The sequence below is a fragment of the Pleurodeles waltl genome, chromosome 7, assembly GCF_031143425.1.
Source record: "Pleurodeles waltl isolate 20211129_DDA chromosome 7, aPleWal1.hap1.20221129, whole genome shotgun sequence".
Classification (NCBI taxonomy): Eukaryota; Metazoa; Chordata; class Amphibia; order Caudata; family Salamandridae; genus Pleurodeles; species Pleurodeles waltl.
This window is the reverse complement of record NC_090446.1, coordinates 110,850,235-110,875,491: the sequence shown is the minus strand read 5'-3', so window position 1 is coordinate 110,875,491 and position 25,257 is coordinate 110,850,235.

The following is a 25,257-nucleotide window of genomic DNA, read 5'->3' as shown; positions in this document are numbered from 1 at the left end:
ACACCACTCACAAAACCCTTCCTGTATGTGTGTTGAGTGTAGGCCTAGCTATGTGTGACGCAGAAGTAAATGGAGCCATGTGGGCCCCTGAAATGGTGGCTGCCTGACCTCTAAAGTGGGACAATGGGATTGTGGGGTAACAGCGCTGGCGTCACACACCGTCGCGGTAGGCGGTCGTAGACCGCGGCGCAATGCTGCATTGGTTAACATTGGACCCTATGGGTCCCAGGAGCCAATGAACAGGTGCGCTGGCGGTGATGATGCGCACCGCCACGGACGTCACCGCCGTGGACGTCATCGCCATTTTCTATCTGTTCAATCACTAGATACCTGACCTTCGACAGGAGAGGACCTACACTGTAAGTGCTGCTGTGACCTCGGTCTGGAAGCGACGATGGCTGCTGCGTCTGGGGAAAGGGCCCCTGCCTTCACTGGACAGGAGTTGGAGAAACTGGTAGACGGGGTCCTCCCCCAGTACACGCTACTCTACGGTCCTCCAGACCAACAGGTTAGTACACAGGGAGCACGTTGGATGGGCTAGGCCTGGCTGGAGAGGGCTGGTTGGAAGAGGGAAGGGGGCAGAGTCCATAGAACATTAATGCATGGGAATGTATGGGCCACATGGCCAGAGTAGGGAGGGGGCCACTCACAACGACGGTGCAGTTGGTAATGACTGTTCCTCTTTCCTTGTGCATGTCACGTAGGTCAGCGCCCACCAGAAGAGGGACATTTGGCATGCCATCGCCAAGGAGGTCCGGACCCTGGGGGCCCACCAGAGACGGGGCACCACTGCCGTAAGAGATGGGAGGACATTCGCCGCTGCAGCAAGAAGACGGCGGAGGCTCAGCTGGGGATGGCCTCCCAACGTGGGAGGGGTGCCCGTCGCACCATGACCCCCCTGATGTTCCGGATCCTGGCGGTGGCCTACCCGGAGTTGGATGGGCGCTTGAGGGCATCACAGCAGACAGAAGGGGGTGAGTACAACCTCATTCTGCGGACTTTGCTTGCAGTGGAGGTGTCTGGGTGGTGGAGGTGGGCTGTGGGTGTCCCCAGGCCAGGGCGAGTTCGGTAGGCAAGGCCCCTCCATAATGTAGGCCATGTGGCACTCTACCCCACCTCAGCAGAGTGCCAAGTCGAGGTACAGTTGTCCCTGTGGCATGCATGTGCGCCGGTGTCCACCATTGCCATATAGGCCATATCCCAGAAATTGCATGTGCAGAGGGCAGGAGCACAGCGTAATGCAGGGGGCATCTGCGTTTGTCTTGTCTGCCAACGGTAGCGGTATGCCATACACTAAAACCCTCTTTCTTCTGTCTCCCCCCCTTTGTCTGCTCTCCCTGTCCTTTTGTACATCAGCATCAACAGGCGGAGGTAGAGTGGCACCGGAGCACGAGGGAGCTGCATCCCACATGGCCATGGAGGGCCACACCACGGACTCTGAATGCACCAGTGGGACGGAGGGCGAGGGGAGCTTCACGTCGGCCACCGGATCACCAAGCAGCGACACGGACTCGTTTGACGATGTGGGCTCCCTTGTGGTGGCGGCATCATCTGTGCCCCCACCTCTACAGGTACAGCCGCCACCTCCCCTACCAGCACCGCCCTCCCAGCAGCCCCTCAGCGTTCGCCCCGTGCCCGCTCACCCAGGAGGGTGGGCATCACCTTCGCCCCAGGCACCTAGGCCCTGCCCCAGTCACCCCTGCTGCCCTCAGTGAGGAGCCCATTGACCTCCTCTGGTCACTCACTATTGGGCAGTCTACCATTGTGAATGCCATCCAGGGTGTAGAACGAGAGTTGCAACATGGTAATGCATTCCTGGAGGGCATTCATTCTGGTCAGGCTGTCCTTCAGCGAACCCTGCAATCTTTGGCCTCAGCACTGATGGCAGCAATTGTCCCTGTGTCTAGCCTCCCCCACCCAGACCCAATCTCCTGTACCCCAGCCCATCCCAAGCACACCTACAGACCAGCATGCACACAAGTCAACACACCCAAGTAGCTCAAGCAAACATAGGCACCACACACACCACAAGCACTCACGCAAGCCTCAGCCACATACAGACACAACAACATCCACTGCCTCCACTGTGTCCCCCTCCTCCTCTTCTCCCTCCTCCCTCCCAGTGTCGTCTACACACACACCTGCATGCACCACATCTACAGGCACCATGAATCGCACCAGGACACCCATCACCACAAGCCGCTCACCTGCACTCACCACCTCCACTGCCATTTACACGTTCCCTGTGTCCTCTCCCAGTGTGTCTGTGACGCCCCCTCCCAAAGTACACAAACACCGCCAATCTCTCACCCAACATCCATCCACCTCACGACAGCCTCCAGTACCTGCACCTGCACCCAAAACACCTAAAGTTACACCTCCGACAACCACCTCCTCTTCCTCCACTCCCAGACCCCCTCCAGCTACCCATCCCAGTGTTCGTCAGAAACTGTCCCTCTGTAAAGTTGACCTTTTTGCCCCCACCTCCCCCCTCCAATTCATCAGTCCCGTCGTAGCGCCTCAGCCAAAAAGCCTCCAATACCAGTGGTGCCTGTTCAAGGTTTTTGGAGTGCACCGGCCACCAGGGCAGGCAGTAGGACCCGGAGCCAAGGCACTGGCAGCCCACACCCTGTAAGGACCGTGTTAAGACTCCTGGTGGGAAAACAACTGACATGGATTCCAAGGGGATTGGAGAGTCAGCTGTGACTCCACCAAAGGTGGGGAAGGGCCAGAGGAAGTCTGCCCAGCCTGTTGTGAGTGTCACGGCAGAGAAGTGCGCCATCATTTCCGGCGGTCGAGACACAACCGCCAGCACCGTCATTACTGGTCCAGAGACCACCGCCATAGTCACAGCCCAGCAGGGCCCGAGTATCGTCACTGGTCAGGAGACCACCGCCAGAGTCACAGCCCAGGAGGGCCCGAGTATCGTCACTGGTCAGGAGACCACCGCCACCGCCGGAGTCAGTGCCCAGGAGAGCCCCACTATCGTCACTGGTCAGGAGACCACCACCAGAGTCACAGCCCAGGAGGGCCCGAGAATCGTCACTGGTCCAGAGACCACCGCCAGAGTCACAGCCCAGGAGGGCCTGAGTATCGTCACTGGTCAGGAGACCACCGCCAGAGTCACAGCCCAGGAGGGCCCGAGTAACGTCACTGGTCAGGAGACCACCGCCACCGTCGGAGTCAGTGCCCAGGAGGGCCCCACTATCGTCACTGGTCAGGAGACCACCGCCAGAGTCACAGCCCAGGAGGGCCCGAGTATCGTCACTGGTCAGGAGACCACCGCCACTGCCGGAGTCAGTGCCCAGGAGGGCCCCACTATCGTCACTGGTCAGGAGACCACCGCCAGAGTCACAGCCCAGGAGGGCCCCACTATCGTCACTGGTCCAGAGACCACCGCCAGAGTCACAGCCCAGGAGGGCCCCACTGTCGTCACTGGTCAGGAGACCACCGCTAGAGTCACAGCCCAGGAGGGCCCCACTATCGTCACTGGTCAGGAGACCACCGCCGGAGTCAGTGCCCTTGAGGGCCCCGGCTGCCACAGCCCCACTGGGCAATGATGAAACATCATGCCACACACCAATGTCCAGTGTAGAAGACGTCATGCCACACACCAATGTCCAGTGTATAGAACGTCATGCCACACACCAATGTGCTTATCAAAGACCGCCATGGCAAAGCACTGCTGAACAGTCCAGAGACCGCCATGGCAAAGCACCGCTGAACAGGGCAATGCACCGGGTAGGAATGAATGGCCCGCCACATCAGACATCCTTATCCCATGAGCAGCTGGGACAGTGACAGGACACTACCTTTCACGGGGAGACTCATCCAGTCTGGGCACCAGTCCCCCCCAGTACCAGTAGAGACCTGCATCAACTTGAGAGACTGTGGCTTTGCACTCCCCAGGATGGCACAGTGGGCAAACCACCCACTGTATAGACTTGAGAGACTGTGGCTTTGCACTCCCCAGGATGGCACAGTGGGCAACCCACCCACTGTAGAGACTTGAGAGACTGTGGCTTTGCACTCCCCAGGATGGCACAGTGGGCAACCCACCCACTGTAGAGACTCGAGAGACTGTGGCTTTGCACTCCCCAGGAGGGCATAAACGGGCATGGAGCCCCGTCGTGGATCTGGCTTTGCAATCATCCGGCTGAGGTGCCCCCCCTTCCCTTCCCCCTGAGGTGCCTGTAGTATTTCTATCTGATGCCCCGGCAGTGTTTTCTCCGATTGTGGTCAGGTATCCTTTGTGGGCCTCGCCCATGCATTTTTGGACTGTTGGTGCACGGACATTGTTGTGTACATATCTGCACTACTTCTCGTATTGTATATAATTATGACTAATTTTCAAATATATATCTGTATATTTTTGTATGACATGTATATTGGCACATTACATTGTTTGACCGATTGTCGCTTTGTGTATTCATTCTTCCGGGGGGATTGTGGGTTGTTACTGTGATTTTTGTGAATGAATTGGTGTGTATGTTGTAATATGCGGGGGTGGGGGTGTTTGGTGGGTGTCCCCCTAACTTTTGCCTCCCCCCTCCCCCATGTCGTAGGTGCAGTACTCACCATTGTCTGCGGCGCCTACGTAGCTGTTGGTCGTAGAAGAGCAGAAACACAAGGGCAGGGAGTATTTGGAGTTCCGGCTCCATGGATTCCTCGTTCCTCGTGGGATATGTTCAGGTGAGCGTTTTCCCATAGCAAAAGCTGTTTCCGCCGTGTTTTTATCCACGGTGAATCCGCCCCGGAAAAGGTGGCGGATTGGCGGGTTGTAATACTGTGGGCGGTACATTGTCTTCCGTCTGTCTGTTGGCAGTGACCGCCGCTCTGCTTGTCTGTACCGCCGTGGCGGGCGAAGTGTTAAAGTGGCTGTCTTTGTTGGCGGTTTCCGCCGGGGTCATAATTCCCTTTTTTTGTCCGCCGGCCTGTTTGCAGTATTTACACTGCTTTAACACCGTCCGCCAGGGTTGTAATGACCCCCATAATGTTAAATTAAGTTCTATTATTTAAAATGATTAAAAATATAAATAAATGAAATTTAATTGTGAATACATTATCTAACAATAAATTTATTTATTTTAATTCAACTTATTTAATAACATTTTTTGATTAAAAAATTATTGTAACATTCATTTTATTAAAACATACTTTAATTTCAATCCATAGTGTACATTACATTTAATGATTGTCAGTATACAATAGGAAATCTAATTGTTTTTCTTTTGATGGAATTTCTTTAAAAATTCTAATTCAGACTAGGAATGCTACTTTATTGGAATCATTACAAATAAATAAATTTCAAATGCAAACTAAGTTGTTTTGTTCCAGACCTAAAATAAATATATACATATAAAAATCTTTTCACTATTTTTGCAAGTTTAATACACTTTTTTTTTCCTTTGGCTTTACCATAGGAAGATATCACTCACCTGAGAGGCAGAGAGAAATATATCACAACCATATGTCTCTAAATTATACATACCCCATGCTGCTGATTGGCCTGGCAGCTAATGTTGCTCAACATAGCCAACCTTAAAATGAAGATAGAAAAATCGTCTGCTACCATTTACAGGAACATGCTTGTGAAGGAGGGGTGGCCCATAACTATATGTTCCCCTTGGTGTCCTTGCGCAGGGCAACTGACACGTAGGGGCATATTCATGAAGCTACATTTACATGCGAGAAAATTTACATGTAAATATTTAATCATTTACATTGTAATAAATGTACTGCTTTTGCCTATTCACTATTTCCTCTGAAACAGGGGTGCAGCCAAATTAGTGAATATAAAATTACTATTAATACCTTTCCACATGTAAGCAATAGGCTCCACCGCCAGAGCAGAGATCACAGTATACTTTAGGGATGATTTAAAATGATTATTAAACTTAAGAAAAATAATATGTATATTTTTTTACTAATATAAATTAATTTTATATATTTATTGAAATGTAGAACACAATTTTTAATGCTACTGTACTATTAACTTAATTTACAATTTAATATTTAATTATTTAAATATAAGAAATTAGTTACTCCCCCAAAGTAAAATGTTTATATTTAGTTATTAAAATGATAAAATGTTAAGTAAAGAGGTCATCTAATTTAATTTAATTATTTAAAAAACTAAAGTTACATATATCTGTAAAATAAAAAGAATATTCAAATATTTTAGAATAAAATACTATTTGTCTATTTATATACAAGTTTGTAACATTAAACATATTTTGTATATATTTACAAAGTCAAAATAAGTTAATTTAGTTTCACATTATTTCCTATGGGGTTATGTTTTAAGTACCTCCCTCATTTACTTTCTATGGAAGGGTGTTGCTGTATCTGTGGTTGGCCATACGTGGAGCTAGATTTACTACTTCTCCTTATAGGCTATTGTAACTTTACACTTGTTCATTTGACTCCACCCACTGTTTTAGTGGTGGAAATATGTTAGTTTTAGCGTAATCTACACTTTTGAGTAGTAAAGTTACTCAAAAGTGTGAGAGTAAATGTGCAGTGGTTTATTTACTCATATGTAAGATTACTTTTGGGAACAAGCCACTGTGTGCTGTACCAGATGTACAACTGTTTTCTGAATATTTGGCTGTAGAAACTTTAGAAGTGTAATTTGTGAATAGCAATGGGCTTACTGTTTTGTGGGTGGGTGTTTGTATATACATGACCCCCCAAATACCCTTCTTACACCTTTAAACCAATCCCTATTCCCTCCTACACCCCTCCCATTTTATAGAAGATATTCAAACATTTCCACCCCTCTACATGGTCCCACACACGTTTAGTGCTAAGTAGTAAACTTCCATAGGTAGAAAAGATAAAAGAGGTGGAATTGGTGATTAACATCCTTAGATATGTGAATCACATTTTGTAGTAAGTAGTATACTGTGGACCCTACTTTACATACTACGAAATTCAGTTTGTTAATCAGACTTGTAGATATTTCACATTCTGTTGGTATATGGTTGTATCATTTAAGGATTAAAATTTAGTCCAAGAGCTTAGCAAAAACTTTCAAGCCATAGATTTACAACATCCAATTTTATAGTGGATTGGAAAGCTCTATTGTCCATATCTGTTAAATGAGAGACCTCTCAGCAAACCTTGTTTTCCAGAGTTTGTGGCACATTTTGCTAACAAATAGTGATTCCCTTTAACCTCTCCGCATGGTAGCATGTCCTTGGCAACACACACAGTCATTTTCTTGTGTGTCTTGAGTATGGGGTATCAGAAATGTAGGTTTGTAATTAATTTGTGGTCCAGGCAGAAACATAACCTAATAAAGTCGGAATTTCAGAAGATGCTCATCCTAAAATATTGTTTTGAAACACTTGTCCCAAACTCATAGTTATCAACCCATTGGCCGCAAGGAAACATAACAAACCTTATATTTTCAACAAAGTGAACCATCAAGGATGGCGTGGGCAAATCACCTTTGCCCTGATTGGCTAACCAAACAACCACTCAGAGATATTCTGTTCAACTATCTTCAAAGCATTTAACAAAATATGTTCTTTTAATTGTGATTCCCATGCAAAGATGTTTATCAGTGGGGGATGAGGACCTGTATAGCTCATTTCATTTGTCCCAGAATGTAGGAATGCAAAACATGGGAGTTCTGCCAACCATTTCACATAATAAATGCCTTGCATTAATATTATAAAGGATACTATATAGGAACCCACCTTAAATTAATTATAATCTGAAATTACAAAAAACTGTTTCTTATGGGGGACCCTAACAAATCCATTGGTTGGATGATGGACCTCAAGCATTTGAGAAACGGCCCAGGAGACTACACAGATTGTGTGGTATATTGTTTATGCCTGGGACTTCCATGAAGCGGATATTTCTCATGTCTCCATTCTACTGGAAAAAGTTAGCCGTAAAAGAGGCCCAGTTGAGTCCTTGGTTTGTTATTTCTCTTTGGCTCCCACAGGGACAACTGAAGGGATGCTGCTTGGCCTTCTGCTTTCCTGCCCCCACCATCTCTAGTAGCAAAAAAAATTGGAAGTTAAATTGGACAATCAGCTTTCCATGCATCCCCAGATTTCTGTTGTAGTTGATATGTTCTTTGGGTTGCTTCATAGTCTCAAGAAATTTCTGTATCTCCTTCCTTTGCATTGTAAGAAGATGGTGATCCATGCATTGGTTACATCACGGTTGGACAATGCCAATGCTCTTTGCTTAGGGATGTCCATAGATGTGCTCGGTCATCTCCAGGTAGTGCAGAATGATGCAATCGGTGCCTCGCATTAAGCACATGAGAATGGGAGGTAAAGCATTTTCATACTTAGATGCTTCCGCTGGACCTCGAAATGCTTCCTTCGGAGGAGGTTTTTCAGAGGAGCTTGAAAACCTGGCTCTTCTCTCCTTCTTACTATGGTTTCTTCTGTATATGGGTGCATGCCTTAGCTTTAGCACTGGAACACTCTTTGAATAGCCGTGTACTTTAAAAATGACATGCATTAATTCATTAATTCATTCATTTATTCACAACTGTGCCTCACCACCCTCTTTCATCTGCCTCTATCTTTCTTCTTTTTCACACCTGGCTTCTGCCTTACTCCGTTCTGTCACCTGCCATGCTCCTTTTCCCATTTTCGCACATTCATCACACCCCAGTCCCCTTTTTTCATCCTCATCTGCTGGGGTGCCTTCATCACCACTCTCATTGGTCTTTTCCTTTGTTCCTCATCCTCATCTCTCTTGTCCATCGCTCCCTTCATTCATCTGTTATGTGTGTTGGCTCCATCTCTGATCCATACTAGGCCTCAGCCCTCTCTTTTATACAGCAGGTGGCTTTCCCATGCCTTCCATCTGTCACAACTAAGCATGTGAGTACCCTATTGCTAGAGTTCAGTTACGCCCACTGAGCTTTATGATGCTGAAAAATGTGGACTGATTGATCAAGATCTATAATAAGAAAGTCAAGAAATCAGAAATGTGCCAATAGAACTCTGAAAAGGCCAGGTTTTAATGGCCTTCTTACAGAGAGTTCAGCTAGCTAATTTAAGAATATCAAGCGAGAGGCTCTTACGGAGCTAGGGGCGTATAAAGAAAAAGCACAGACAAATACAGCTAGCACAGCAAAAATAAATGAAAAGACTTTGCTGCAACAGAAGAAAACCGATATATCGAGGAGCTACTTCATACATGGCTAATGCACAATACAGTGAGTCTTGAGTTTGATGCACTGGGTGATGGGAAACCAAAGGATGCTTCTGAGAATTGGAGTCACTTGATCTGATTTGCGCGCTATGCACAATAGTCCTAGAACTGCTCATTTCACAGTTCGCTTCATATTTGGAAGATAAATGTTAATCCCTAGCGATAGGGAGTTTTCTAAGGAAGATCCAGTGATTGCCAGAACTGCCTCATATTTACATGAAGGGAGGTGCACTGAGCTCCTGTCGCACCTGTCGTGTGCGTCAGTCCCCTCTCTCACCCAACCTGAGCCTTGGCCTTCTCTCTCATCAATGTCCTGCTTCAGCCCCGGTCACATTAATGCTGCATTTTGCTCTCAACTCATTTGTTATGTCCCTCTCTCCACTTTCTCTCGCTCTACTGCATTGTACCTCTGTCCCTTTTTTCACTATTTGTCTTAGTCCCACTTCTCACCTTATCTATCACTGATTCACATGGGTCATCCACTTTAAAACTCACTCCCCTTTGCACTATCTTTAACCTCCCCACACCTCCACATCTGGCTCTCACCTTACTTCCTTATATCATCTGGCTAGTGCCGCATGTCCATCTCTGATCAAGTTTGTACCCCACCCTCTCTCTGGGCAGCATGTGCCTTGGTTCACTCTTTGCATATTGTGTCTCTAACTCTGTTTTCATCTACTGTGTGGATGGGACTCCCCTCTCAATGAAAGGGTACAGCGCTACCCTGTTTTCCATTCACTTTTCACTCCACGCATGTCTCTTTTCTCGGTTATCCAACTTGCACTTGACTCACCTCTTTAATCTGGCACATGCCTTATTCTCTTCTCATTTATTTTGTGCTAGGTCGGGTTCACTGTTATTTAACTTGCACCTGTCACTCCTCTCTCGTGCCTTGCTCCCCTCTATCATCCAACTTGGGTCTCTCCATTCTCTCAGAAAATCCCTGTCCCCCCATCTCCCACGTGGGTGATGTCTCAGTCATTCATGATAGTGCTACTGCAGTGCCCCTCTGCTGCTATTACTAGGGGTGCTAAGGAGCGGCATGCGGTGAGTGGTGGGGGCGGGGCGGTGCAGGAGGAGGAAGAAAAATTTATAATAAAACAAACTAAAAAACTTACCTAAAGCTGCAGCCGCCGCCACCACCACTCAGCTCCTCTTTCCTTCGCCGCAGGCACCGGCTCCCAGCCTGAACAGCACCCAGTCTGAACGCTACCGTCATGCGGCTGGCATCATGACAGCAGTGTTCCAATTGGTCAGAGAGCCCAAACAGGGCACTCCCAGGCAGACTGGGAGAGTCTGCCTGCTCTCTCCAACCCAGAGCTTAGTGCGCATGTATGTTTGGCCGGCCTGAGGCAGCCGGCCAAACATAAAGCACACTGAGGGGGAGTGCTGAGCACTCCCCCTCTGTACTCGTCAGCCCGGTGGCCTGCCCCTTCTACAATACATTGATAATAAACATAGTTTATCATTGTTGTATTGCAGACGTTTAGCAGCTGCTGGTGGGGGGGTGACGCTCCTCCACCCTAGCGGAGGAGGCGCACCCGAGGGTAGGTCCTTGCGCCGCTTTTGCATCCCCTGCTATATTGTGAACACGGATTAACATTGTAGTTTACTTTCTTTTACGTTGCCCCCACAGGTCGCCCCTGAGTAAGCCCCTTATTTAATTTTATCTGAATTTTCACATTAGGTGGGCTTTATCACATCATTCTGATTAATTTCTGAATCACCCATATGTTTTTAGGATGTCCCATATCTGTCTTTCCTGATGAGACCCTGCATCTAGCACCAAGGTTGAAACGTCGTCGACACCGCTCACAAACAAACCCAAAAACTTGATTGTGTAACAGGCTAAAACACACGAGGCATATGAACTAATGTTTCAGAGTTGTTTGCTGTTTGTAACACATTCTTTTGTTCTTGTCACTGTTTTTTACTGCATTTACTGTTCATTGGTGGTTCTGTTTACGTGGGATACATTGCATTGTATGGGAGGGTTGGATATGTGATACTTTCTGTATAAACTGCTTTGGAATTTGTATGATGGAGTGATGATTTGTTTCTTTTCACAATTGTTTGCGTTAATTGAGAATCAGTCATTGTTGCTGATTATCTATAAATGATTAATGATGCGACTGAGAACCACTGTTTTTTGGAAGTCTCATGCATGTATCATGGTGGCCGCTCAACAAACTTTCAGTGCTTTCAGAAGAGTCACCAAGGCATCGAGTCCTCTGGAAGCCTGGAGATATCCATCAGACAGGCAAGATCCCCAAGTATGGTAGGTGGTATCTAAAAATGGTAGGTGATAGCCCTCAAGGGCAGTGGAGGTACGATGGGCCCCCAACAAAGTCTTAATAAGTCCATTTGTTTGTGATATTAACAAGCATTTAACTTAAAGACAAATACATGATCTTATTTCACAAGAACTAATTCGATTTGAAAGGCATTCCAGGAAGGTGATGATTAATATATGGCAAATTTGAGGTTCTCGAATTTGGCAATCAAGATTTCCAGGTAAATCCCGGGTCAACATCCTGTGATTATGGCCAAATCGCTTATTCTGCCTGAGCCTAAAACTGTGTAGTTTGGTTCTCTTGCAACTTATTCCGATGTCTTTGGTCCAAGTCTGCAAGTTTAACAAGCATTTTCAATGCAGTAGGTCTCGCATAATTCGAACAACTTTATGGTCATCTTTTGACAACATCGCCCATGCGCAAAAACCAAAGAAGACATGAGAAACGGAGAAAAGAAGACTTGGCAAATAAAATAAAGTGAGTTTCAAAAAATAAAACTTTGCAATTTTGTGCATAATGGACATGTTTTTGACAGTCACATGCTTTCTATTTACAGGGTACTCGAAGTTAAAAATAATAAATAGTACCTCGACATCCTCATACATCCTTGTTCTTCGCCAGCCTTTTCATGGCAGTAGCACTGCCATGAAAAGGCTGGTGGAGAATAGGTGCAGGGGACCCCTGCACTGCCCATGCACTTGGCGAGGCAAGTCAGAGGCCCCAGGCCCGCACCATTGCAATGTTCACTGTCTGCTTTGCCAGGGGTGCCAGGTAATCTATATACAACCTGTAAGATTATTTCCTCTGATCATCGATCAACATTTGTTTAATGTGACATGGAAGCCTAAATTCCAACAAGAGTTTAATGCAAAATAGCGGGCAGCATAGCAACAAAAATAAAAAACAATTGCAATTTCCTCTGACATTTCACTAGAAAAAGGTAAGTTGGAGTTTAGTGCTAAAATACATGGAATTTAAGATCTATTTGATATATGGTTTCTCTCTAAGTTCATGTCAATTGAACTTAACCATGTGACAGAAAGTTGTTACTTTCAGCAACATCTTATCTAATGAACAGGGGCTGAATCTTCTCCCTGTGGAAGTCTTTGACGAGAACCTATCAATCACAAATACAATTCTAGGCTCCTTAGTCTCCTAAAGTCCCACTTCAGCTCATCAGTTTTTAGATGAGGTTGAGCTTCTTAGATATGTGCAAATGTACAACCTTGAATAACATGCCTTCCATACCTACTTGAACCGTAAAAAATAGCAAGCATATTCAAAGGTAGTGAATGTTTCAAAGCCACTGTGAAACGACGTCCATATTTGATTACAAAACAGCGGTACATTTTTGGTCGCATATGTATTACTGTAATGTATAGTAATAGAAGGGTATGATTCAAACAAAATTAGGTTTTTATAACCCCGCACACTTTTTCCAAGGAGGAAAGTTCCTGCTTAGAACACTTCAATACAGAATAGTCTCATCAATTTCCTTCTTATCTCCTCACCATCACTTTCATCATTATTGCTAGAAATGACAGGCATAAAATTATTGGTAGTACCTTTGTTTTGCAAGAGACTTAGATGACACACAATATTAATCCAGTAGCTATTCATATGGCAACCACAATTAAAACAAGTGCAATAATTGATTCAAATATTTTCATGCCCCAGTGGCTGAAGACGAAAACACTGTAATGCGTAGGACTATATTAGTATGATACAAACATGATTAGGTTTTCACACTTGTCCTGGGACAAAGCGTGCCATAGGTTCTTCATTAGGATTGTGTGTCCTCCGCTATTGTTGAGTGGAATCATGGTGGTTTTGGTTCAGTAGTTGAGTTAAATGTATTTCCCAGGCTAACCAAAGTGTTCATCCTATTTCTTTTCATGTAGCACGAAGGCTCTGGTAACAGAGCTCTTCTTTTCATGAGGATGCTCTGTCTTGCTTCTTTTCCTTTCTTTTCTTTTCTTTTTGCGCTCAGTTGCCATCTGTGGAAACATCTGTTTCGGCACCACTGTTATCATTTGCTTTTGTGGAGGGCAACAGTCTGTGTCTCAAGGATTTTCATCTCAGTTAGGCTTTCCTTGATGCTAGGATGTATAAGCTCCAAACACTAAGGCCCATATTTATACTTTTCTCAGCGCCGCATTTGCGTCATTTTTTGACGCAAAAGCGGTGCAAACTTACAAAATACAATTATATTTTGTAAGTTTGCACCGCTTTTACATCAAAAAATGATGGAAATGCAGCACTAAAAAAGTATAAATATGGGCCTAAAAGATTTTTAATAACCTAGTCATTTTATTCCTGCCCATAGGGAGCATGTGCCGCAGGGTCTCTGCGAGGCTCTGAGTCATGACATTATAGACATGAGCTCTCAGTCAGTGTCAAGATAAGTGTACTGACTGTAGGACTAGCATCATGAATTGTAACTCCATCCACCACCTTATCAGCAGACTGGGACAGGAATTGCATCATTAAAAGGCAAAGCAGTTCAAGGTTGCCACAACTGCTGATGTAGTAATGACCCTTCCATCATTATGGTTACAAGCAACATTCTTATAGAAGTGTCCATTGAGGAAATGCAAGCTTGTTATACTTTAGCTGATTGATGTGGGCCTGCATCTTGGCTTTACCTTTAAATGTGTAGAGGAAAGGCAAGTTCCTCAACTGTTGACCAAGCCAGCTGGAGTCTCGATAAGTCATTTGGTGGCCAGGGTCAGGGTTCTGACCTCTGACAAGCCACTGAATTTGACCAGGCCGATCCTCCGGTTCGCTACACATGCCCTGGTTGGAATGTGAAGGTCAAAACCCGAAACAGAGCTCAAAGAAGGGACTTTCGCCAGCAGCCTGGCAGCAATGGTGGCCCACGGACAAGTGGGACTGGCAGTGGCCAATGTCTTCCACCTCACATCTGAACAGGAAGAGGAGAGACACGATGGCTTAGCTGTCCAGCTTAGGCAAGTCTGCATCGGTCCTGCAGCATGTCTGCAGATCCTCGCCCTTTGCAATGGAATTTTTACTTCACATTTTGACTACTTCTGTAAAGGATAATTTAAATCCGTTTTTAAATTTGCCCTACGACTTCTGTTAGAGGCCATTTGTAAACAGTCGCAATACTTTCCAAAACATGTTCCCTACTCTATTTCTACTGTTGAACCTTCCCCAAGAAGTGATATTTCATGATCCCTTCCCACAAGGATTATATTGAAATATACCTTTGGTAATAACACATGTAAACATCCCAAAGAGGTATATTGTGTAAAAGCCATTCTTTGTGTAATGTTCAGATGTTTTTATCAATTCATTAATATCAATACTATTTAGCTGAAGTACCACTGCATTCAACATTCAGCATTATTTGCATCTTAGAGACTGGAGGCACCCTCAACCCACATGTGTAAGAGAATTGTCTCCTGTACTGACATGCCATCCTTGTACCAATGTAAATGAACATAGCTAATGAAATGGGTGATTTGCCACTGATTTCCCAAAACAGTCATTGGGGAATTCCTAAATATCTCTTAAATGTATTTGTGTTGTTCTATTAGCTTATGAGTAGTGCAGAATGTTTAAAAATGCATCATTTACTGGAAATGTTCCATAAACTGGGGCTCTCACATACCACACCCTCCAAGTTTAACTAGTACATAGCTCTTTAAAAATGTAACAATTGACATTCATTGTGCACTAACAGTCTTTACAGGGTGTCCAAACCTCACTATACAATCTGTTATGCCATTTTATACTGAGAGCAATATTACTGGTCCAGTATGATTTATTTACATGCATCGTTAGCAACATATTTAGAGAAAAATTATTGCTCATCTTCCTCGTTGCATCTGAACAGTGAAGAGACCCCAACCCCCACGTCTCATTTTGGTCTGGACTCTGAAGATGCTCCATTGCTAGTACTTGAAGTGCTCTCATCTCCCCACCACCCCACACTAGACACACGTCCCTGCCTCCACAATGTTTGGGTCTGCTTGCTCCTCCCTGCCCACGGACCATAAGCTCAGACATGAATTCTCTTCAGGCCTATTAAGTCTGTTCCTGGAAAGAAAAGTGAGCCCGCGAGCGGTGCCAGTGTTTTATATTTAGTTTATATTTAGCCGTCACAGGTAATTGAAGACTAGAAGTCACTGGGGGCAGAGAACAACTCTGCCACCGACACCTGAGGAAGCGTCTCTGCATGCCCTCCATTTGTAACCTCTTACTGATCAGAGAACAAGCGAGAAAGCCAAGGAGAAGGGTGAGGTGAATAGAATAAAGGAACAGGGAGATGGAAGGAGGGTAGACAGACTATGTCAGCGAGTCACCATCGCTGGAATAGGAGCCGCAGCTGACGAATGAGGTGCATTGGCTGAGTGATTACATTCAAGGCAGAAGGACTTGAAACATCTAAGCGATCAGCAAGATGGAGGTGGCAAGCTACGTTCTTGAGCTATGATGAGAGAGATATAAGCATGTAGTTACTCCTGTGCGAAATGTTACGTCAGCACAAAAAAGTGCTAAATAATTTGCTGTAGAGAAAAGCAGAACATATCTCATGGGACACGGGCTCAAGCAGTAAATTTGTTGTGAAAGAAATTTTCTGTGATTAAAAAAAAGTAAAAAATGTTTCATTTTGAATATTAATATAAATTAATTTGTATGTTTATTTTATTTATTTAGTTATTTTTCAATGAATGGCACTATTCTAAACATGCTACTGCACCGTTATCTATCCTAATTTTGAATTCGCTTTTTAGTAAGTGTAATTATATGAAATTACATTTTTTTAATTTACTAAAAAACAGATGTAAGGAAAAATCGTTATATTTATTTAGTATTTATTAAAAATCACAAAAAACGTATGACTAGAATTCATTAAAATATTTTCTTAAAAGTGAATACTGCATTTAGTTTTAAATTAAAGAAAGGTTATCACTTATTTATTTTGTATTTGTATATACTTGTTTTTAAACATTAAATTAAATGTATATATATTTGGTAAAAGTTCAAATAAATTAATTTATGTTAAAATTAATTCCCATGGAGTTCTGTTGCAAGTCCATGAGTCCTTTGTTTACTATGAAAGGGTTTGCAGTACCAATAGTTAGAGCCATGTCTGCTGATGGTTCATTTACAACTGTTTGGGTCCTTTTGGCTGTAGCAACTATAAAAGTGCAGTTTGTGAACAGTGATGGCTTCCTCTTTTATGGCTGTGTGGATGTTCCTCCTTAAACCCATCCTTAATCCTCCCTTAATCGATCCTTACCACTATCTAAACCTTTCAGCAGTCTGGGGGGAGATCACGGCACATAAAAGATATAGGAGGCAGTGGTGGAGACCTCCAAATGTAGGTTTGTTAATAGCAATTTTAGTATGTTTAGTAGTACTAATGGAGTACTACTAAACATATCACAACATGGAGTATGTGGTTATGCCTGTAAGTATGTGTTTAGCAACCTGAAATTGGCATGCACCAACCTTGTGAGTACCCACCACAGAGGGAATGTAAATAGGCTGCTCGCAGTGTAGTGTGACAAGCAATAGACATGTCTAAAACTCTATTATTTAAGCATGCACTGAGTCAAGTACAGTGATCTGTAACATAATCCCATCTTCTACAAGTCAACCCTCACCAAGCCCCATAGGATAACTATGTTAACACAAACTAGCACTGGGTTTAAGTAGACCTTTGAGAGCGCCAGAACTTGCTGGTTTTCATAGGGCATTTTTTAAACTAAACCAAATATATTTAATATATTATGCATACAGGTTATGGTCCCTTTCCAGAAAAATCTTCTTGTAATTGTTTTCTAATTGCTCCCTCTTAGATAGTCCCCTCAAAACGTCGTGTACACACCTCCCATACGTAATATCATCAAACACAGAAAATCCATATCTGCACATTTTGCTTGTAGATATGTTAATCTTATTAAATGTATGAAACTGAGTGCATTGCACATCATTACGGTTCCTTCTAATGATGATAAACCCTAAAGGATACATGGTACTTTTGTATACAGACAATGTGTATATAATAAATTTTTTCTACTCAATTCCTACACTGTTCAGGCTTTGATGGTAGCCAAGAAAAATATTCTGAAAGTGTGGAAGTCTGGTGACATTCTCTCTATTGAAAGTTGGTGTTCTGTTTTATTTGTTCTCTCCACAAAGGAGAAACGGAAAGAAAGGAAAATAGTAATCTTTTTGTTTTTTTGTGTCTCCTCCCCTTTCATTATGTGTGTAGTTAACTTCCAGTAATTAATTTTTGGTGTAAATTTTGGGTCACACTTCTTTACGATGAAAAAGTGATGTGTGAACATCCTTATTTGCCACATAACTGCTTTCTCAAATTTCATGATGAACATAAGGAAGACACGGAAAATGACTCTAAAAACTAAAACAGCACGTTGCCTAAAGTTCATTAAGATATTAACATAAAGGTGATATCCTTACACAGGAAACGGTCCACAAAATGTTCAAATACTCAGCAAAACAGAGAAAAAAGTCCCAGTAAGATCAAGGTCACAAATTCTGAAAAAAATGTCAAACAAGGAATCTCAAAGATAATAGAAACAAGGGCCTGATGATTTAAGAAACATGGCACTGCATCCAATGCAGCACAACTATTATTGCACCCCTTAGGGCCCCCCCACCACCACCATGTGTGCGCCATATTTAATATACGGCACACTGTGGCGCACGGTAGGGGCAATAGCATTGACATTTTTGACGCTATTGATGTACTGTATAGTATTAGCACCGAAATGTTGGTGCTAATCCTGCACAGTACATAGGGGCCCATTGAAAGCAATGGTGTGCCCCCTCTTAACACTTGCTCTGTGCAGGGTTCAATCTCTTAGATTCCACTGCACTAATTTTGTGGCCCCCCCTAACGGGAGAACACCCCCTTTGCATTAATTATGCCTGGCACAGGCATAATGTAGCACAAGGGGTTACAAAGTGGCACTATGCATGCATTGCCCACACATTATAAATCTGGTACATCGATTTTGGCCCTGTTGGGCCAGATTAGCTTAGAAAAAATTACTCTAATGTGCTGCATAGAGGTGCTAGGCCCTCTTAAATCTGGGCCACAGATTGCAACAAAACAGGACCACGAGAATTATGACACTAAGGGGCATATTTATGAGACTTTGGCGCAGGGCAGCACAGGGCAGGGTTTGCACCACGTTTATGGCATACAGTGCATTCCTGTCCTTTCACCCTGTGCTGACGCCATTTTGGCAGCCTAGCATCAACACTGGCACCCTTGCACCATGGTGTAATGGTGTCTGCATTGCACGCAGGATTGCTTTTGTATAGGAAGGGGCACCTTCCTGCACAAAAACAATCCTTGGAGGCTTTTTCCTATATGTGTGCTGCAGAACGCAGTGCACATGAAAAGAGGAAACAACGAGGAGAGACAGTGCTATTTCTCCTTGTCGAGCCTTCCCTGGGGAGGCGTAAGGTTTTAGTGCATCCCCAGCTCTACAAGGTCTTGTAAATTTGGGGATACATCAAAACCTATGGGTGTTGTGTGTGAACAACCTCGGCAACGCCCATGGAACACCTCTCTACTGCAGTGTTTGACAACACAGCAATTTACGCTGCATTGCTTTATTCCATATTTATGAGGCCATATAAACAAGGCAAAGTGGCTTTGCCTGGCTTCATAAATATGATTTAGTAGTTTGTGCTACGGCGGGCGGCTCAAAGGACTCATAAAAATGGGCCCAAGCTGAAACCTCCTTTTTATCATACAAGTGCTGATGATGTCCTTGGTAACCCAGAAAAACTTCTTTGCCATCTTGAATTGGAATAAGATTGTAGGAAATAGTAACACTTTATGTAACGATCCATACATGTTTTATGGTTCGTCACTGAGCAAATGTTGCTAAGGAGCAAGTCTTCTAGCTAAGCTCTAATACCAAAATGCTTTGAATTAAGAGGAACGAAGGGCTCTTGCTTTAGTTCTTTTAAGCTGAGGTTCAAATCACAAAGTAGTTCTTCCTATTACTACTGTTGTCAGTCAGACCCAAAGCTGCAATATAGAACCCGCTTTTGATATAATTGATATACATGTTCCTAGTACTATGAAACACTGAAGCATTTTAAAATCACCGACGAACAACAGCATTACCAGCCATAATAATATCACAATATAAATTCAGAACCAAACATTGCAAAAACACAAACACAAACAGTGGCAATGCCAGTAGGTCTGGATTTTAAATGAAAATGCCTCCTCAATATATGATGAGTTTATACATTCAATAAGTGACCATGCATGCACTCTGACATTCATGCATCTATTTCTCCACCCACTGACTCATTGTTGCATACATTAGCTTAAAAAAATTACACTAACCTAATACAGAAACTCAACATTTGTTAGATTAATTAAAAGAATAGTAGTAGAACAAGAAAACCTTCTGCCACCTAAACGTGATAGGCATGTTCATGAAATATTAAATAAATGTAAACATAGCAGCAGATGACTATCTTGCATGGGTCCATCATCAAGTGGGGGCCAACAAAAAGGGGGGGTCCCAAAATGTTTTTCCCCATGCAAGTTCCCCTAGGGATTTTGAACACAACTACAGCCCAAACTGCTGGTTGGAATCACACCAAACTTGGCAAAAAGCTAGCTCTTGGTCCAGAAAGTGGGCTTTTTGTGATTTGGTGTAAATATGTTCCGTGGTTTTTGAGATATTAAAGAAAAAATAAATTGTATACTGGGGCAGAAGTTAAGCACAAATCTCGTGGTAAGATCTGATTGGCTGTCAGCACTTCAACCAGAAAGTGATGACAGCCATCTTGGGACCAATATACATGATAGCACCTCATTGTAATGCATTGCACTCAATGGCAGGTTTTGATGTTCACAAAAGGAGAACGTATAACGGCTGATACCGGATTTGAAATCATTTGTTGATGGTCACATACTAATTTTAGAAATTGTGGCGTGTTCTAATATGATTTTACCCTGTGAAAAAAACTTCTGCTCGGAATTCATGAATTATATTTGAGAGATCTCTTTCTCATGATTTTCCCGCTCCAGAAGATAAAATTAGAGCATATTTTCTGCAAATCCCCACTATCTTTTTCAGCCATGTAAGAATGAAGTCTGACATTTTCAGTAAACATGTACTTCCAACAGGAACAGCCTGTCAGTTGATTCCCTTGTGTTTTACTGCAGCCTCCCAGAGTGTTCTAAAGAACAACAAAAGCACTAATAGTCTTACGTATGACAAAGTGTGTCACACATGAAGTCATATTGGTTGAATCAAACTGGTAAAACCTAAAACATTTAATTTAGAAAGGAAGAAAATGAGGGGTTTAATTTAAGTGAGTTCTCCAACACCTTCCTCTTCTATTTCATTAAAGCATTCTGACATGTGGACTTAAACGCACACTTTCAACGCCAGCAGCAGACTGCCATTTAACTCCCTGGTGATCAGCAGTTTACTACAGTTTACTACAGTGTTCTACTAACTACTAAAATGCTAACATTCTGAATTCATGCCAAACGTGTAGCACTGAAAGCATTTTCTACTAAGGGTACTGCAGTAAATGAGGAGATTATGGAGCTTCATAACAAATGAGTCTCCCAAGAGGGCCACCAGAGAAAAAGTTCTCACATGTAGCACAAATATCACCCATATGTAGCCCAAGTATAGCCCAATGACAGAAGTGTGCAAAACACTTAGGGCTGGATTACAAGTTTGGCGGTCTCAAGACCGCCAGCCTTGGGGTGGGACCACTGTGGCAGTGCCGATCCGAGGCCACATTTAGGGGGTTATTACAACTTTGGAGGAGGTGTTAAACCGTCCCAAAAGTGACGGTATAGTGACGGATATACCACCAGCCGTATTACGAGTTCCATAGGATATAATGGACTCGTAATACGGCTGGTGGTATATCCGTCACTTTACCGTCACTTTTGGGACGGATTAACACCTCCTCCAAAGTTGTAATAACCCCCTTAGTCCTGGTGATCAGACCACCAAAAGACTGCCATCTCCACCAGGATCTCTGATTCTGACGGTCTGACGGCGGTCTTGGTTGTGATCAGCCAGGGCACTGCTGAAGTCAGTGCAGCCCTGCTGATTGCAACCAGGTTCTCTGACAGCCTTTTCATGGTGATTCAAATGCTATGGAAAGGCCGGCAAAGAACAAGTGCTGGGAGGACAACATTTTTGTGGGCAGTGGAAAGGCCACCCTCCCCATCACCATCGGAATGTGCACTGTCTGCTGAGCAGACAGTGAGCATTCTGAGGATGCTATGGAGGATTACTGTGCGACAGCATTGGACTCCAATGCTGCTGCACGTTTTCCACTGAGCTGACTGGCAGAACCCCTGCTTTCTGCCGGTCAGCCCAGCAGAAAACTCCTCCTCCTAGGGCAGGTGAGGAGATCGCAGGCTCCTCAACGGTCTCCTCACCATTTTTTTGAAGTTGTATATAGTGCAGACTTAACCCAAAGGTATTGCAGTGCTATAGATGAGCATCAGTTATACTACACAAGCACACATTCGGTTTGGGCTTTAGGCATTGGGAGATTAAGGCCCTCATAATGACATTGGCAGTTTCCTCAGGAAACCGCCAATGCCAAGGTGGTCGTCCGGCAGTCTTCTGCCCGCCAGTGCTGACGGTCTTCCGCCCACCACAATATGGCTACTGCAGGATTTCCTCCACAATAATGGCAGAAATCCCACACTAGCCATGCTGGCGGTTGAGGCATCTGGGCGGTGCTACAACTTGCACTACCGGGCAAGCAGGACGCCGCCATCTATATTTTGACCAAAAAGACAGCTTGGCGGTGTCCTGCTGGCGAGGCGCATCTGGCAGTAGCCGTGCCCTTTCCGGTTCCCTGCCAGACGACCACCCTGCTGGACAAGGTAAGTCGGGCATCCATCAGGGGAGGGAGGTGTAGGGTGAGGGGTGTTGTGTCTGATTGTGTGGTCGCTGCATGTGTGTATAAATCTGTGTGTGTGTGTGTATGCGTCTGTGAGTGTTGTGGTGTATGCATGGTTGTATGCATGTGGGTGAATGCATGTATGAATGTTACGGTGAGTGCCTGTCTGCATGTCAGTGTGTATGCGTGTGAGCATGTGTGAGTGAATGCATGTATGGATGAGTGTGAGTGAATGCGTGTATGGATGTGGTGGTGCCGGGGTACATGCGCCATGTGTGTGGGTGAGTGTGTGCATGATTGCGGGGAAGGGAGGGGTTGAGGGGGCGGTGTGATTCTAAGGGGAAGTGGGGGCGCAGTGTGATTCTAGTGGGGGTGGGGTGGTTAGGAGATTGCTTTGGGGTGGCCAGGGGTTTAGGAGATTGCTTAGGGGTGGTGGAGCCTTCTACTAGCGACAGGGAAGGAATTCCCTGTCACCATAAGCCCTACCGCCATGGTTTTCGTGGCTGTGGTAACGCTGCGAAAACTGTGGCGGTAGGCAGCTCATTATACCGCTGATGGTCATGTGTGGACCGCCAGATTGGAGAAGCACATCTCTGGCCCGGAAGTTCATATTGCCATGGCAGTATGTGTGGTGATGTGGCGGGTTGGCTGTGGCCAACCCACCTCACTCATAATGTGGCGGTATACACCTCCAACCTGTTGGCGGTGATACCGCAACATTAACCCTAGTGGTCAAAAGACCGCCAGGGTTAAAATGAGGGCCTAAGTGATTTGCCTGGAATCACAGGATGTTGAGGTGACGCTGAAACTTGAACCTGGTTGCCCAGTTGCAAAGTCAGCAGCTCTGCCCATAATGCCACATTCTCTCCCCTAAGAGTAACATATAATCAAGTGATGAACTGCAAAAAAGAAGTCTCACGCGCTTTGTTATTATAAAGCCGGCAATAGCTCTGAGCACTGAGCACAAAGGGTTCGAGTCCAGCTGAAGTTGCTTCCCTATTTCAATTTTTAAAAATTATTATTTTTTTTAATTGTAGAAGAAATGTCTCATTCTAAGTAGATCATACATCAAAGCCTGAAAAAGTCTTTATCTCTCTCCCTCTTACTTTCTTTCCCTCTGTCTCTCTTTCAATCAATTTCTCTGAGTCACACTCCCACTAAGACACTTACGTACCCACTCACAGCCCCAGTCAGACACTCATGCCCCCACTCATAGGCCACGCAGACAGTTATGCACCCACTCACAGACCCACTGACAGACTCATACACCCACGCACAGACCCGCGCACACACTGACGCACCCACTAAAACACTGATGTACGCACACCCGGGCAGACAGTCTCACAGCCAGTCTCACCCCCAGATACATCCTCTCACACCTACTCTGACACCCAGAGAGGCTGCAGCCAACTTCCGCCATGCATGGCCAAAGGGCTGTGCACAGCTTGGGCTGGGTGGTTAGGGGGTTTGGCCGCAGGGTCTGGCTGCAGGCCAGGTCTTGTGGGCAACCTCTGCTGTTCATAGATGAAGGACATGCACGGTTGGGTGCTTATAGGGGGTTGGCCTCAGGCCCTGTGGCCAACCACCGGCTGTGCGCGGTGGTGGTTGGATTAACATATAGTAATTAAATTTACTATATGTGAAAAGAACCCATAGTAATTCACTGAAAAAAAAGGTTACAGGAATGTAATATTTCAAAATAGAATTTTAAGAAATACATAGAAATTAACTTAAAAAAGCAAAGGTAACAAGTAAGTTCTAGTTAGGATCACATTTTAAATGTACAAAACCATAGAAATTCACCAGTTATAGTTAGAGTTAGACTCGTGCCCTAAGGTAACTATTACTCGTGCTTTAGCCATGAACTGCAAATTATCCCCAAATTACGGCAATCGTGCCATCTTTCAGAGCATCATTGATAATATCAATGTAATATTTGCAGTAAAATTTTTGACGAAAAAACTATGCAGAAGGTAGTTATAGTTAGGACCATGTTTCCATAGGAGAAGTGTTTTTTGACTTGCCTATACCTTTGGCACCTTTTGACGGATCTTCACGAAAATTTCTAAAATAAAGTTTTGCGGTAACTCTTGTTGCACATGGAAAGTTTCGGGGTGACCCGTCATGCAGGGGCCACTAAAAATGGGGGTGTGGGGGCAAAAAAGTGTAAAAAGTGTGTTCCATATGTTAATTCCCATAGGAGTTTTCAACGTGATTACAGCCCGAACCGAGGGATGGAATTATACTAAATTTGACAGAAAGTTAGATTTTGTTCCGCAAATTGTACCTTTTGTTATTGTTCTAAATCTGTTCAGTAGTTTTTGAGATAACAAAGGGATAAGAAATTTAACAATTCAGGGCCATGGTTCCTTTGTGATGTTTTCATGATTATCGCTCCGAAATCACGAATGCGCGCACCAACAGGAATACTATGATTGGCTAGCCGCAACCTGAGAAGAAAGTTGCAGCCACTATTTTAGGGAATGGGACACGGTCCCCGGGGCTGAAAAATGTAAATCAAAAGTACTATAAGGGGTCAGGGTAGAGATATCCTGACTCAGTGACTGGGATATAGGGGTCTTTGAGGGACCCCTGATGTGTATAATATGTTGAAAAACAGGTTTTTTTTAGTCCACGTGCAATATTTGTGTGTCCCCCATGTGAACCTGTGATGAATTTACGAATATCTGAAAAAAAACATTCTCAGACTCATTCAGATACTAATATGTTCACTCATAGACACACTCAAAGACTCATGCACCCACTTACACACCCAGTCAGAGACTCATACACCCACTAACACTCCCACACAGACACTCATGCACCCACTCATACACCCACTCAGGGACTC